This window comes from Mandrillus leucophaeus, unplaced genomic scaffold (assembly GCF_000951045.1).
Source record: "Mandrillus leucophaeus isolate KB7577 unplaced genomic scaffold, Mleu.le_1.0 Scaffold77, whole genome shotgun sequence".
NCBI classification, from domain to species: domain Eukaryota; kingdom Metazoa; phylum Chordata; class Mammalia; order Primates; family Cercopithecidae; genus Mandrillus; species Mandrillus leucophaeus.
Window position 1 is genome coordinate 3606842 of NW_012108363.1, and position 17602 is coordinate 3624443.

Sequence of the window (17602 nt, forward strand, 5' to 3'; positions counted from 1 at the left end):
CAAGCATGGAGGAGAACTCTTGATGCGGGTCTTCCTGACCCCCTCCTTGTCCATTCCCATCTCTGCCCCTCTCCCTTTCCCTCCCAGTTTGCTCCAGGAGTTCCAAATTCATATAAATGTCTTTTGTTACTTTTCTTATGTCTCTTTTCAGGCAAGCATTTCTGCCCTGTCTACTGGCAACTTTGGTGTCAGCCTTGTTGAGGGGCAGCCGGGGAGAGAGAGTTCGTAATGGTAATGGTAGAAAATGACTTTCATTTTCTTTCTTTTTTTTTTTTTTACCAGCTCTTTTTATGTAGATAAATGCTCCATTCTCAATTTGGCATAGGTTTTGGATTATTGCCCTCAGCAGGAGGTCCCCGAGCTTTGCTCCCCTTCACAGCAAGTCTGTATTGAACATCTCTTAGATGCCTGCATCTGATCAAGAGATTAACACTGATTTGGGAGACAAGGAGATTTCACTATTATTCAGTCCTCACAAGCCTATAGGGTGGGTATAATTATTAGCCCATTTTATAGATGAAACAATGACAGCTCAGTCTGATTAAGGAACTTGCTCAAGATTACACAACGGTAGAGACAAGCTTCAGTTTGAGGCCTGACCAGAGCTACTGACCCTTCTACCACCCCAGTGCTGATTGCCACAGACTGGAGACTTGTGACTCCCTTGGAACATTCAGTGTGGGAGTGTGTAGAAGAAGATGAGGAGGTGCTGGTTACACACAGGGATGGAGAGATGTGTGGTGGGGATAGTTTGGAAAGGAGGAATTATTTGACATTGCCACTATCTTTTTTATTATTTTTTTATTTTTCTGAGACAGAGTCTTACTCTGTTGCCCAGGCTAGAGTGCAGTGGCATGATTGGCTCACTGCAACCTCCACCCCACCAGGTTCAAGTGATTCTCCTGCCTCAGTCTCCTGAGTAGCTGGGATTACAGGTGTGCACTATCACTCCCAGCTAATTTTGTATTTTTAGTAGAGACAGGGTTTTGCCATCTTGGCCAGGCTAGTCTCGAATTCCTGACTTCAGGTGATCCACCTGCCTCGCCCTCCCAAAGTGCTGGGATTACAGATGTGAGCCACCACACCCAGCTCTTGACATTGTCACTTTCAAAGAAGGTTCCTATAAAAGTGATTCCATATTCACATGTTTTGCAGACATAGGAGCTGGAAGGGCAGAAAATAGCATCCCCTCTGTGTAACTGCAACAGGGCAAGTGTGTTTCAGAAACCCTGTAACGTAAGAAGCTTATTCAGCTCTTGAGAGGGGACGCCTGGCTTCTTTTATGTGGTGTCCTGATTACAGAGAAGGTGGAGAATGTGTACTGATTCTCACAATAATTAGAAATGGACTTGGTATTTATGACAAAATCCAAAGAAAAATACAGAGGATGGTGGGGATCTGAATTTTATAACAATAATAACCATAATAATAGTAGTTACTGTGTACGGAGAGCTTATAGGTGGCAAGCACTGTAATAACTCCTAACATGCACCTCTCATTCGTACCGAAAACAATTCTATGTGGGAGATGCAATTAACTGTCCCCATTTTACAGATGTTGAAATCGACACTTACATAAGAGAAGTAATTTGCTCGAAGTCATGGAGCTATCTCCGTTCAAACCATGAGCTCCTGCTCTCCCATCTGCTGCTGTTTTAACTTGGTGAGGTGAGCCACTAGGAAGCCAAGGACAGTAGTTTCCCCCTTATCCACAGTTTCACCATCCATGCTTTCAGTTACCTGAGGTCAACTGCAGTCCAAAAATATTACATACAATAAGATGTTTTGAGAGAGCGAGCGAGACCATGTTCAGATAGCTTTTATTTCAGTATATTGTTACAATCGTCCTATTTTATTCTTCTTCTTCTTAATCTCATACTGTGCCTAATTTATAAATTAAGCTTTATTGTAGATATGTATGCATAGGAAAAAACATAGTGTATATAGGGTTAGGTACTATCTATGGTTTTAGGCATCCACTGGGGGTCTTGCAACATATCCCCCAAGAATAAAAAGGGCCTCCTGTACCAAAAGGCAATTTAAGAAAGTGTAGCAGATTCCACAGGGGACTGGAAAGTGCAGGGAATAAGCGTTTGACTGTGAATATACTAGTTTTCAGATAACTCATTTTCCCAGCCAAATCCAGGAGAAACTGTAATAATTTAGAATTGAAAAGTCATCCTTCTGCCATCTCCAGGCCTCATGAAAGTAAGTTCTGGGCCTCCAAGAAGGTGGAGGGAGAAGAGATGCCTAACTCAAAAATCCTTCCATGATCTGTGGACGAGCAATGCCAAGAACAAAAGTGAGAGGACAGAGCAAAGAGTGAGTTTTCAAAGGATGGAAAATATAAGTAGGGATGAAAAGATAGAACTAAGCCAGACAATAAAAGGGCACAACAGCCCTTGCTTCCCTCACCACTCTGCTCCGTATTTCTGACTAGGATGAGGTGGTTTTGTGCACAGTGAGACCCCAAAGATGGCTATGGGTGGGTAGCCAGGCCAGGGCAGCTCAGGTTCCAGCCTGAGGAGCAGACTGCATTCTTTGCCCCTGTCTCACCGTGGTCTGGTCTATCTATCCAGACTGAGCTAAATTCTCCACTAGGGGCTCTCTGCTCCTCCCGTTCAACAGCCAGCCACATCTTCTCGTGCGTTGTCAGACGCATCCCCGAGACACCGTGGTGAAGGTGAAGGCTGGAGTCAATGGATTTGGACATATTGGTCACCTGGTCACCAGGGCCACTTTTAACTGTGGTAAAGTGGATATTGTTGCCATTACTGACCCTTCATTGACCTCATCTACATGGTTTACATGTTCTAGTATGATTCTACCCGTGGCAAATTCCATGGCACTCTCAAGACTGAGAAAGGGAAGCTTCTCATCAATGGAAATCCCATCACCATCTTCCAGGAGCAAGATCCCTCCAAAATCAAATAGGGTGATGCTGGTGCTGAATATGTTGTGAAGTCCACAAGCATCTTTTACCATGGAGAAGGCTGGGGCTGACTTGCAGGGAGGACCTAAGGTCATCATCTCTGCCCTCTCTGCTGACGCCCCCATGTTTGTGATGGGCATGAACCACAAGAAATATGACAACAAACTCAATATTGTCAACTATACCTCCTGCACCACCAACTGCTTAGTGCCCCTGGGCAAGGTCATCCATGACAACTTTGGTATTGTGGAAAGATTCATGACCACAGTCCACGCCATCACTGCCACCCAGAAGATTGTGGTGGCCTCTCCGGGAAACTGTGGTGTGACAGCTGCGGGGCTCTCCAGAACATCATCCCTGCCTCTACTGACACTGCCAAGGCTGTGGGCAGGGGTCATCTCTAAGCTGAACAAGAAGCTCACTGACATGGCCTTCTGTGGCCCCATCACCAATGTATCAGTCGTGGGCCTCACCTGCCGTCTAGAAAAACTTGCCAAATATGATGACATCAAGAAGGTGGTGAAGTGAGCATCAGAGGGCCCCCTCAAGGGCACCTGGGGCGTCACTGAGCACCAGGTTGTCTCCTCTGACTTCAACAGAGACACCCACTCCTCCACCTTTGATGCTGGGGCTGGCATTGCCCTCAATGACTGCTTTGTCAAGCTCATTTCCTGGTATGACAATGAATTTGGCTACAGCAAAAGGGTGGTGGACCTCATGGCCCACATGGCCTCCAAGGAGTAACAGCCCTGGACTACCAGCCCTAGCAAAAACATGAGAGGAAGAGAGGAGCCCTGACTGCTGGGGAGTCCTGACACACTCAGTCCCCCACCACACTGAGACTCTTCCCTCCTCACAGTTTCCATGCAGACCCCCTGAAGAGGGAGGGGCCTAGGGAGCCCCACCTTGTCATGTACCATCAATAAAGTCCCCTGTGCTCAGCCAAAAAAAGAAAAAAATCTCCCCTAGGGTCGCCCAAAAGGGCAGATCACTTAAGCTTGTTAATTCCTCTGTCCACCTCCTTCCTTGTAAGCTGGAACCAGGTGTTTCACCCCTAATCCTGAAATGTCACTGAACCTCAATGGATTATTACAAAAAACTGCCCTGATGGATCATTACTGAAAACTGCCCCATTCCTCCCAGGGAACATGTGCTCTGGTCAAGGAGGGCTCACAGAAAGACCTGCCTGGCACAACAGCATTCAGAGCAGATGGACGGGCGAGGCCCTGGACCTCACTCTCTCTTCCCTGCTTGCCCTGATCCACTGCTTGTGACAGGAGGGGAGTGGGTAGGGTTGGTGGAGGTTTGACTGATCTGGGACAAGGCTTTGCAAGCCATAAAGGAGCAGGATGCAAGGGGAGATAATGAAAAACGCCAGCATGTGAAGAAGTGCATTTGGCAAGAGAATCCAACACTTACTCTTCTGAGGTTGCTGAAGTGCACAAACGGAGGCAGGCTGGTGCCGGCCGGTCCATCTGCTCTGAGATCTTGCTGATCTTAGTGGAGGACAGCATGACCTCAGGAGAGAGTCTTGACCTAGGTACCTCCCACTACATGGCAAATACACTGTTATAGTGCCTGGGTGTTTCATTCCAGTGTCTCCTGATCTGGTTCCTTATGCTTCAGGATTGTTAAAAAGAACAATCTGGCAAAACCAGCATTTGAAGAATGAGTGTACTAGTCCTGCTTTTAGTTTTAGTTCTCATGTTGTTGATGCATCAATCCTCTGACAAGCCCAGAAGTTCATTTTTTTTTTTTTGAGATGGGGTCTCACTGTGTTGCCCAGGCTGGAGTGAAGTGGCAGGCTGGAGTGAAGTGGTGTGATCTCAGTTCACTGCAAGCTCCGCCTTCTGGGTTCACGCCATTCTCCTGTGTCAGTCTCCCAAGTAACTGGGACTACAGGCACCCACCACCACCCCCAGCTAATTTTTTGTATTTTTAGTAGAGATGGGGTTTCACCGTGTTAGCCAGGATGGTGTCGATCTCCTGACCTCATGATCCACCTGCCTCGGCCTCACGCGTGAGCCACCACACCTGGCCAAGCCCAGAAGTTCTTAATGGTGTTTGTGAGCCACTGAAAAATAAAAGGTTATTTGATGTGCATATGTACATTTTCTGCGTAGCTGTTTCATAGCTTCCCTCAGATTCCCAAAAGCACCCATGTACCAAAAAAAGGATATGAGCCATTGATTTAGAGAAAATCACTGTTTTGATCAGGAACCATGTTGCATGCATGCTCTAAAAGCGTGAATGAGCTATCAGAAGATTGGGCTTCATTTTTCCCTAATGAACAATACAAATTGAGTAGTACCCCATGTTGGGGATGATGTGAGTGAATGGGCATTCATATATTGAGGGTGGGCGTATACATTGGAATATGCTTTCTGGAGGGTAATTGAGTAAGGCGATTCAAAAGCCTTACAGTTTTATATATTTAGTTTCCCTGAAATTACAATTTTAAGAATTTGTCTTAGTGGGTAAGTGTGTTAGCTCTGCAGTCAGACTGACTTGAATTAAATTTGAACATCACTACTTATTATCTACATCACTGTGGGCAAGTTACTTAACCTCTCTCTAGGACTCAGTTCCCTCATCTATAAAACGGAGATGACATTATTTATCCATAGGATTCTTAGAAGGGTTAAATGAGATAATACATGCAAAACACTTAGTATAGTATCTGGGACAAAATAAATACTCAATAACTGCTATTATTATTTAGATACAAGGATTTTATTGGCACATTATTTATCGTAAGTAAAAATTGAAAACAACCCCAAATATTCAACATAAGTGACTGGCTTAATGACACATACAATTCAACCAGGAAAAGTTAACTAGGTGAATATGATTAGAAACGTGTTCATAATATGTCAAAAGACAAGAACAGATTACAAAACAGTACATTTGATATCATGCCATAGAAAAATGGCTGAATAAATGTTTTCAACATTTCAGTGGTTATGTTTAAGGGGTGGCTTTTTATTATCTTTTTTGTTTTTCTGATTCTTTTAAATTTTCTACAATGAAAACACGTGTATAACTTCTTGTAATAAAACATAACTAACCCAATAAAAGTTACTTTTTGAAAACATGATGACTGATCTCTGTTGAAAAATGCTTTGTGGCTTTGAGTCATCATATCTGTGAAGGTTCCTTTCTTCATGTTGAAATGAGAGTTATGTTTTCTTTCCTTGTTGAGACACTAGGAAACTCAAATGAAAGGGTGAGCATAAAGTGCTTTGTGAAGGGCGGTGCATGGCATGTGTGAAAAGGTCCAACTTCTTAACCTGTGGAGCTTTCACAGAATAATCTGTGCTGTAATGCAGGAGAACTCTGGAAGCCCTGTTGTCCAGACTTAGAGAACATGCCTCCAGCTCTGGGTCAAAGGCCTGTTATGATTAACTCCAGGGAAGTGGTATGGATTGAGAATGAAGGTACAGAGACTTTCAGCTATGAAAATTGGTCTGTGGTCAGGATCCCAAGTTTAATCTCTGTGAAACCGATGGGCCAGTGTGGCCATGCTTACTAATTAGACAGCAGCAATGTAATTGATCAATTCCCTTCATGATGCAAACCCAAAGAATCCAGGGACAGCTTGAGCTTGGAAGAGCTTGCAGAAAGCCAGAGAATGTGAATCCCTCTCCCAGAGATGTTAGCATGGTTAATTCTAAATTGCTGTGCTAATTGCTGGCTCCTTTCTCAATAACGGATAATATGGTGTTGCAACGTAGCTCCCGTGTCCCTCACGTGGCCAGACTCTAGGCTGGAGAGATTTAAATTGTGCTCATTCATTTCTTTCCTGGATTTACAGCAAGGATTCAACGTCATTAAGCTTAAAGAGTCTTTGCTTTCTGGAAAGAAGCAAAGTCATAGCCAGGTCCCCCATTTCATTTATGAATAGCTTTAGCGTTAATTTGAAAGCCAGTGTATTGATAAAAAGAATGTAAAAGGGAAACCATTAAAAGAAACGAGGCTTATTGCAACAACCAAGTATTGAGGCCAACACTTCAATCTATTTCCTGCAGATCAAATGAAAAAAAGTGCTATAGAGGCTGCACTGGTTGAGTGAAATAAGCATGGGATTTGGTGGCAGACAGAGCTAGTTGCAAGCTCAGCTCTGCCACTTAGGAGCCCTGAGAACTTGGGTCAATTATTTTACCTTTCTGAGCCATGGTTTTCTTTTCTTTTCTTTTCTTTTTCTTTTTTTTTTAGATGGAGTCTTACTCTGTTGCCCAGGTTGGAGTGCGGTGGTGCGATCTCGGCTCATTGCAACCTCTGCCTCCTGGGTTCAAGCAATTCTCCCTGCCTCAGCCTCTGGAGTAGCTGGGATTACAGGCATCCACACCACGCCTCGCTACGTTTTCTATTATTTAGTAGAGATAGGGTTTCGCCATGTTGACCAGGCTGGTCTTGAACTCCTGACCTCAGGTGATCTGCCCACCTTGGCCTCCCAAAGTGTTGGGATTACAGGCATGAGCCACCACACCCAGCCAACCATGGTTTTCTCATTTGTACAGTGGAGAGAATTATGCCATCCTCAAAGGGCTGTGAAGATTAAATAAGATAACATACTGAAACACCTAGCTCAGTGCTAGGGACATCATAAGTACTCAGTAAATATTAGTTCTCCACCAGTGTCTTGCCTTCTGAACAAAGCCCTGAAATCATGTCTTTGTTCGATGATACAAACTCACGTGTCTTAATCCTACACTCTGTGCCATTGGATTTCTAGATGATCCTAGACAAGGTAACCTGCAGGCTTTCCAGAATCTATGCCATGTTTATGTGTGAGCTCTGATTCTTAAGAGAGGGCACAATAGAATCTGAGCATATTCAATATTATACTATAATTTTAATTGTTTTCATAATATACATCACAGAATACAAAATTCAAATCATCTTGGCTGGTGTTATCAGAAATCTCTGATTGCAGAGGGCATGCAACTTTAGGTTTAGAAAAAGAGGTCATGAGATAAGCAAGACTGAGAATATGGATTTACAGAATGTCATTGTGCAAAACACGTGTCACACACACACTTGGAATGCCAGAGATGGGCTGGAAGGAGAAATGGGGAGGCTTTACAGTTACTGATAATCTTTTCTTTCTTATTTTGGGTGCTGCTTACCGGGATGTGTTCATTTTGTGAGTATTGACACGGCCATCCCTTCTGATTGGTGCTGTTTTCTGTTTGCATGTCATACTTCATTAAAAAGTTTATTTAAAGAGAAATAAGTGTCACATAGTTTGTATGCATTCAGCATGAGGTGGGATAAATCCTGGAGAAGCCTCATGTCAGTTTACCAGGGAATTCCCTGTAAATCCTGGATCAGGCTTTTTCCTGGATGGTCTAGATTTTCATAGGTAAGAACAGAATGCAATCCAAAGTTACCATCATCTCTTCTGGACCACGGCTGCAGCCTCACAACTGGCCTCCCTGTCTCTACCCTTAAGCCTCTACAATCCATTCTCCACTTACCCGATGAAGTCTTTAAAAACAGAAATCGGATTACATTATTTCCCTTTCCAAAACCCTCCTGTGATTTTCAATAGCATGTAGAGAAAATGCTGAACTTTCTATCATGACCTACAAGGCCTCACAGGATATCCGTGCTTCCTTCCTGTCTGACGTCATCTGCCACCTCTCTCCTCCTCCCTCTGTGCAGTCCAGCACTCTGGCTGCCATTTTCCATGTCACCCATGTCAAATGCATTCCTATCTCAGGGACTTTGCATTTACTGTCCTTGCTGCCTGGAATGCTTTCCCCTCAGATTCCTGCAGGGCTGTCTCCTTCTAGTCACTCAAGTTTCAGCCCATGATCTCAAAGAGCAGCTTTCTCTCTTTTTTCTTCCCTTAGTTTTATTTATTTATTTATTTTTAGACAGAGTCTTGCTCTGTTGCCCAGGCTGGAGTGTAATGGCGCGATCTGGGCTCACTGCAACCTCCGCCTCCCGGGTTGAAGCAATTCTCCCACCTCAGCCTTCTGAGTAGCTGGGGATACAGGCATGCGCCACCATGCCTGGCTAATTTTTGTATTTTTAGTAGAGGCGGGGTTTCACCATGTTGGCCAGACTGCTCTCGAACTCCTGACCTCAAGTGATTGTCTTGGCCTCCCCAAGTGCAGGGATTACAGGCGTGAGCCACCGAACCCAGTCCTCTTTTTTCTTATAATTAATTTTTTTCTTTTTCAATCAGCTTCCTCAGGTTGATCTCATGCTTTTTTTTTGATCATCACCATCTGCTCCTCTCTAGCACACCACTTCATCTTATTTCCTCTATAGTATCTGCAGTTATCTGATATCACATGTTTATTTAAATGTATGATTTGTCCATGCCCACCCCTCAGGACTGTAAGCTTCATGGAGGCAGAGGCTTTGCCTGTTTTTTTCACTCTTGTATCTGCAGTGCCTTGAAGAGTACCCGAGACGGAGAAGGTACTTAATAGATATCTGACTGTGTGATCTTTACAAGCCTCTCACTCGCTGAATTTCAATTTCCATATCTGTAAATTTAGGCTAATAAGCTTCTCCCCCCGCCCCACCTCCCCCAGGGTTGTTATAAAGATTGAAGGAGGTAACATATATGAAGCACTTAGCACAGTGCATGGCACATGGTACAAATGGTGGCTGTGTTCCCTGGGTGCTAACTGTAAGGCATTTTTAATTTTTTATGCCCACCAGAATCCTCTCATTCATTCATCATGAGCAAGCAATCATCTTTTATTAGGGGCCCTTTGACAAGATGGTAACACAGCCTGTCGAGAGACCAGGTTTCACAGCATCATTCTGATGTTTCTTTGGCTAAGTGTTAGCCTTTCTCTGTGTGATGTACAATAATTAACTGATTAACAGAGACCTTGTGCTACTTCAGATCGTTCTTTAAAAGGCACTGCGGATGGAATTTGTATCTAGAATAATGAGTAGCCTGCAGGACACTGCACCACGGTCAGACAGGTAATAAACGAAAGCACAGGAGCACGACACTCCGGCCAGGAGCCAGTGGCCGGCGAGAAAGCTCTCTGCTGTGACAAATGGGGCCATTTGTTCCTGGGGCATCCTGAGTAAATTGGTATCTTTAGAAGAGTTTTGTTAAAAAACAAAAAAACTCTGCCTGAAATGTTCAGAAGGAAACAGGGCCTGCCACTTTAAGAATCTGAGTTCGTAAAGGTGAAAGTGGCCTCTGTAAGATATGATGTAAATAAATGCGGAAATCTTGGGTAAGGTACCTCATTGAATGGTAAAGAGGTATTGGTTTTAAAGGAGGAGAGAACCAAGAAGAATAAAACTGGGGAGTGAGAATGTGTGTGTGTGTGTGTGTGTGTGAGAGAGAGAGAGAGAGAGAGAGCGCCAATTGTGGTAGTCGGTCAGTCACCCAGGTAACAATATACTGATTGGAAGGAAATCATCACAAAATTTTAGTTACAAAATGAGAAAATGTTCCATTGTGTTCCTTTAAAATTTTATCTTTTCTTCCTATGATCTGAGGAAGAAAAGATTGGGAAAAAATCAAATGAAAAGCAAATCTCTTTCTCTCCCCAACCCCTGAAAAAAAAAATCCCCTAAGTAGGTCACACACAGTATCCTCAATCATCTCAGCGGAGGCTCAGCCTACAGCAAGCATAAAAGAATTTCGAGGCGTTACCTTAGATAGATCTGATTAGGGAGAGATGCTGACAGGTGACACAGGGTAGAAGTCATTAGACTAATGATCTTTAATCAGGTTGGAGTTGGGGAGTTAGGGACATTCATGTCTGGGGTTCTTTCATCGGGGTCTTAAACTAGAGGAACTGGCCTCTTGGGTTTATTTGCAGCCCTAGAGAGTTCAGAGCTAAGCAAAGTTTAAGAGGTAAGTTTATTTCTTTGGGAGAATATGAGAGCTCAATTTACAAACAGAAAAAGTACCTCATTATAGTTAGGTAGTTTATATCTTTGAAACTTGTTCTGCATTATATTTCTCTTTATCCTCCACTGAGATGATCTAATTTATTTATTTATTTATTTATTTATTTATTTATTTATTTATTTATTTATTTATTTTTGAGACAGAGTCTTGCTTTGTCACCCAGGCTGGAGTGCAGTGGCGCAATCTCACCTCACTGCAAACTCCGCCTCTCGAGTTCAAGTGATTCTCCTGCCTCAGCCTCCTGAGTAGCTCGGATTACAAGTGCACGCCACCAAGCCTGGCTAATTTTTGCATTTTTAGTAGAGATGGGGTTTCACCATGTTGGCCAGGCTGGTCTTGAACTCCTGACCTTAGGTGATTCACCCACCTTGACGTCCCAAAGACGATCTAATTTATGTTTTGATTTTAATAAAGAAAGCATTACAAATTATTAATTACATATGTAATAAATGAATACTTTTAAAAATTAAGAATAATTTTTTTGACTACCATCCCTAATTTCATATCCCTCCTTTATGGGGAACTGTTTTCATCTTTTTGGTGTATTACCTTTCAGTTTTTTTCTATGTATTTCCATACATATACTTATAGAAAATAGAATATTTGGGATTTAAAAAATGTAACATTTCATACTATATGCAATGCTCTGAAACTTGTTTCTTCCCCAACAATTTGTCTTTTTTATGTGTTTGTAGAGGTGGGGGTCTCACTGTGTTGCACAGGCTGGTCTGGAACTCCTGGGCTCAAGTGATCCTCCTGCCTTAGCCTCCCAGAGTGGTGGGATTACAGGTGTGGCCAGTCAACAATTTATCTTAAAGATCTTTTTAAATTAGTATCCAGATCGAATTCATTCCTTCTAACTGCTGTATCACAGTCCACTGTATGAATGTGTGAGAGTTTATTTCCTTACCTGCTTATGGATAGACATATAGGTTGTTTCCCAATTAGAACAGTATTTTTTTTTTTTACAAAAAGTCATATTGAGCTATATAATTCCCATACCATACATTTATCTTTTTTAAGTGTACAATTTAGCGGTTTTTAGTAACTCACAAAGTTGTACACCAACCCCACTATCTAATTACGAACATTTTCATCACCCCCTAAAGAAACCCAGTACCCGGCCAGGCACAGTGACTCACGTCTGTAATCCCAGTACTTTGGGAGGCTGAGATGTGCCGATCACGAAGTCAGGAGATCGAGACCATCCTGGCTAACACGGTGAAACTCTGTCTCTACTAAAAATACAAAAAATTAGCCGGGCGTGGTGGCGGGCGCCTGTAGTCCCAGCTACTTGGGAGGCTGAGGCGGGAGAATGGCGTGAACCTGGGAGACAGAACTTGCAGTGAGCCGAGATCGCACCACTGCACTCCAGCCTGGGCAACAGAGTGAGACTGTCTCAAAAAAAAAAAAAGAAGAAACCCAGTACCCATTAGCAGTCATCTCATTTCCCCTTCTCCTCAGTCTCTGCGAACACTCATCTACATTCTCTCTCAGTGCATTTGCCTATTTTTAACATTTTGTTTTAACAGAATTATATGACAAAATGTGATCTTTTGTGTTTGGCTTCTTTCCCTTAGCGTATCAGTTTCAAGGTTGATCCGTGTTGCAGCATGTATCCGTACTTTGTTCTTTTTTCTTTGGCCAAATAACGTTCCATTGAATGGATATACCACATTTTGCATATCTGTTCTTCAGCAGGCGGACATTTGAGTTATTTCCTCCTTTTGGCCATTATGAATAATGCTGCTGTGAACATCTGTGTGCAAGTTTTTGTGTGAGGACATGTTTCCAGTTCTCTTCTGTGTATACTAGGAGTGGGACTACCGGGTCATTAGGCAACTCTTTGTTTAACTTTTGAGGATCTACCAAACTGTTTTTTGAAGCGGCTGTGCCCTTCTACATTGCCATACATGTGAGTTTTTAGAACAAGAACAAGGAAGAATATGTTCATGGGCCAAATGGATGTGTTTATTCTTGAGACATCTCAGCCATATTTGGAGCAAGCTGAAAAACAACTCAGCACTGTTCAGCAGAACTTTCTGTGATGATGAAAACGTTCTAAATCTGTGCTGTCCAATATGGTAGCCACTAGCCACGTGTAGCTGTTTAACACTTGCAAGGCGACTCCTGTGGCCGAGGAACTGCATTTTAAATTTTAATTAATTTAAATATGATTGTACTCATGTGTCCAGTGGCTACGGTATCGGATAGCTCAGTACTTATTCTCTCCTGTATGTAAAGACCAACACAACCCAAAAGGTCACCATAAAGATACCGGAGAAGTGATCCACCTTCTAGTATGCACCTTGCAACTCCAAGTTAGCTCTTGTCACAGACATCACAGAGAAGAAATTCAGAGAAGAAATTAAACCAGAATTGAGAAGGAATTAAACCAGAATTGTACCACACTGAAATTCAGGTAACTCCCAACTTTTGCAGAATTATGCTTGGAAAGTTGGCATTTCATGTATCTCCTTTTAGCTTACCAGTTTAAAGAACTATCTTTATATTATTTTGTTTCTTTGTACAAGAGCAATTCATGCTCACTACAGAGAAGCATGAAAAGAAAATAAAAACTACCACAGATAATTGCTGCTAAAATCTTGGGGGGGGGGTGTGTGTATGTTTAACTGTGTGTATATGCATGTGTGTGTGTATGTGTGTGTATGTGTGTGTGTGTATATATATATACTGTTAAAGAAAACGTTATTTAATGATCCTTCTTAAAGCACAGTAAAGAAGACTTTATTTATTTAGAACCATTGAGATAGGTATAGGAACTGCTGCAATGGGCTTTGCAGTGGGGGAGACAGACTGGGCTCAGCTGTGAATACAGAATAAGTAAGTGGGAATTTATGGCCAAGGAAAAAGGGTTGGGGGCAGTGGATGGAAAATTACTAAGAGAAAACATCAGGAGTAAGGGTGATTCTGGCTAATCTGAACTAACAGGGTTCTTGCTGAAGGCAGACCAGGGTAATCACATGTCAACTGGGGGGATGCTGGAGGCTAAGAGGCCTGATTAGATATTAAGAGTGATTAGATATTGAGGTTGATTAGATATTTATGTGGGTGGTTCTTTCTGAACTGACTCACCATGGTTCTTCCCAAAACTGGGTTTTACAAAGAAGTGCACAGATAAGTCTAGAAAAAGATTCAGGAGCTGGACTAAAGTTTGATCAAGCAAAGTCTTTGTCAGTACACACAGAATTCAACTATATTTCGGCTTTGGTAGAAGAGCGGAAGTGACATTGGAATCAATCTTGTTCCTTCCTCACAGTTCCTCTTTACAGTTCTGATCAGATTTCATTCACTTACTGAGTTCTCCCTATGCCAGGCCCATGCTGGGTGAGACCCAGTCTCCTGGGAGAGATGGACATCAAAAAGCCCAGTGTGACAAGGCTCTGATGGGCATGGAATGAGGACAGAGAAAGCACAGGAGAGAGAGTAGCCACTGCCTGAGGAATCATGGAAGACAGCAAAGGAGATGTTACATTTGAGCTGGAGGAATTCACTGTGCAGAGGAGAGAAGGAAGGGTGTTACAGGCAGAGGGAATTGCACTGGCAAAGGCTTGGGGCATGACAGAGCCACGTGTGTTCTGGGAAGGGAGACTGCTCCTGTGTGGCTGGAGGAGCACTAGCAGGGGCCACGTATGATTGCCTGCCTTACTGTCTTTTAATTCTCTTATCACCCCAGTGAGGTAAGTAAAATGTCATCCCTGTCTTATAGGCAGAAAAAATGGGAGCTGAGAGAAGTTAAGTAACTTGCCTGAGGTTGCACAGCTAGTAAGGGGCAGGGCCGAGATTCTGATCTGTTTGAGCACAAAACCCTATCTTGGGAGATGGGGTAGGTTAGATTCCATTTGTGAAGAGTCTTTTCTGTCACACTCAGAAGTTCAGAAGTCACCCTGGGGTAATTCAGCAGGGTACCAGCTTGAGCGGATCTGTGCTCTAGGAAGATCTTTGTGGCAGCAAAGCAAAGACAGTTTGTAAGCAGGTCAGCAATTCACCTTGGGCTGAACTATCCTCAGTGCATTGCACGCGCGCGCGCGCACACACACACACACACACACACACTCTCTCTCTCTCTGTCTCTCTCTCTCTCTCTTTCTGTCTCTCTCTCTCTCTCTCTTTCTGTCTCTCTCTCTCTCTCTCTCTCTCTCTCTCTGTCCTTCAAAGAAAGGAGCCTCTGAGAATCCAGCACTCTTTGTTTCCCTCTTCCTTCTCAAATGAAAACCAGCAGCTCTGAGTTCTATGTTTATTCCAGATCACAGTGGAAGAAGATTAGAGAGGCTGGGGACACTGCCCCTTGCTGAGGGACCTTGGATTAATCGCTTCTCACATGACTTCAGTTTTCTTATCTGTAAAATGAAATTCTTGGCGTTTCCACCTTTACATGTCCTTTCCGTCTTTACAATTGTCTGATTCCTAAGAGTGGTGGGACCTATTAAGGGATTTCGCTCTGGCCGCATACTATGATTTTTGGAGAGCTAAGCTAGTTCTGGACTGGCTGCCCCCAAATTTAGATAGAGTCTCTTAGCATTTCCTGCATAAGGCCAGAGACTGGATTTTCTAGGTGTTGCTGAGGACTTAAGGTCTTCTTTGGTTTTCAGGCTAGGCCAACGGCCGCAAATAACCTAATTAGGACCTCGCAAGCAACTTGCCCAGTGAAAGCTAATTTAATTAGGGTCTTATTAGTTGTTATAACTACTTTTTAATGAAGCTTTATTACATTCAACTACGCAAATCCTAAGCAATTGTTTTAAATGCTGGCAAATGACCCATTAGTCTTTGATTTCACTTCTATTTTTGCATTGTTCACATCTATCCTGAGATTCAGATGCCTGTAGTTCATTTTTCCTCTTTGAAGCCAGGTGCAGCCTTGAAGGCATATTTTCTGTTCTAGTCTCATTACCCATTCTCTGGGATTCCCCATCCACTTACGCTAGTGATATGATATTGGAGTGATATGTGGGGTGGAGAAAGGCTGGGAAATCTCTTCCCAGTGGTCTTCCATATTCCCTAACGTTTCCATCGTTAATCACCCCATGGTTGGAAGACTTTGAGGATAAGGGCCCCTGGTTGAAATGCAGATGTCATTTTGGAGACAAATGCAGAAAACCATTATTATGAATTAACACCTGAGGATTAGCTCATCATTTTAGCTAACTGGTCAATACAAGAGACTTCAACAGAATGGATTCTGGATGGAGTAGTTTTGATAGTTGCTGGTGTGTAGAGGAGGATGAAAGAAAACCAAGAATTAATTCGTTTCTACTGTGCAACAGTCACTGGGCTAGGTACGTTCACATATATTATCTCATTTAATTCTTTTAACAACCTTGATATAAATATATTATTATCACTGATAATAAGAGAAGAAGAGAAGAGTCAGCTTCATGTCACACAGCTAGTAAGAGGAAAAGCCTAGGAGAGCACTGAAGTGTGGGCAGCTTTGGCCTCCAGTGGGACAGTGTCATGACCCTGGGGGTTAACAACTTCAGAGGATTGCCTGAGGCCAGGCGAGCCCCAGGACCAGTGACTGAGGGTCACTAAAGACAAACTTGACAGGGCTCACAACTTGGCCTAAGCAGTGCTGATCTCTTTGTGTTCTGTTTCTTTTCATCCTCAATGGGCAGTGTGATGTCACAGTATGATGTCATCATTAAGAGACTAGGATCTGGGCTAGGCATGGTGGCTCACACCTGTAATCCCAGCACTTTGGGAGGCCGAGGCGGGAGGATCATGAGGTCAGGAGTTCGAGATCAGCTTAGCCAGCATGGTGAAACCCTGTCTCTACTAAAATACAAAAAATTAGCCGGGCACGTGGCGTACGCCTGTAGTCCCAGGTACTCAGGAGGCTGAGGCAGGAGAATTGCTTGAACCTGGCAGGCAGAGGTTGCAGTGAACCGAGATCACATCATTGCACTCCAGCCTGAGTGACATGGCGAGACTCCCAAGACTCCATCTCAAAAAAAAAAAAAAAAAAAAAAAAAAGGCTAAGATCTGGCAGGAGGCCCACTGAGATTCACATCCTGGTTCCAGCCTTTTTGTGCAGGTATGACCCTGGGCCAGTTGTTTAAACTCCCTAAGCTGTGGTTTTCTCATCTGGAAAGGAGATAATAGCAACTTCTTCACAATCTTCTGGAAGTTATAGAATATGTGCCAAGCATCTGACACCAGGCAAGTGCCAGTGAGCAGGGCTTCCTCCACATCTGAGCTGGTGTTGGAGTGCTTTGTAGCTACAGTGGGAAAACAGGAAATACACACACAGGGAACGTGGAGACTGTTCTTATTAGGCTGGGGGTTCTTAACTTAAGTGTGCATCAGTAGTACCCAGAGGGCTTGGGAAAACCCAACTACTTGTGGTGCACCTCCAGTTTCTGATTCAGTTGTTCTGGGATGGGGTCTAGGATTTGTCATCTATAACAAGTTTCTGGGTGATGTCAATGCTGCTGGGCTGAGGACCCCACTTGAAGACCCACTGGATAAGGCCACTCACAGTGTATGCTCTTTGACAACACAGTCAGCAGCTCCAGGACAGAGTGTTCCAAGTCCACCTGAGCCTGGGGTGAGTCAGAGAAGCAGAGCTCTGGCTGTTTTCCTCTTTCCCATTTTCTACCCTGCCTCTGTGGCTTCTTGAGTCCTTGAGAGCCAGTCCTTGTGAACAGGGGCCAAAAATATTCTCTTAATTTTGATTATTTACTTATTTATAGCCACGCCAGTTCCTGGGCCTGCTTAGGTTGAAGGGAATTTTTTTTTTTTTTT

General features: G+C 43.4%; 1 pseudogene; it reads left to right on the forward strand.

Moving 5' to 3' along the window:
• The first annotated feature begins 2685 nt into the window (after positions 1–2685).
• On the forward strand, positions 2686–3675 carry LOC105529520 (annotated as a pseudogene).
• The last annotated feature ends 13927 nt before the right edge of the window (positions 3676–17602 follow it).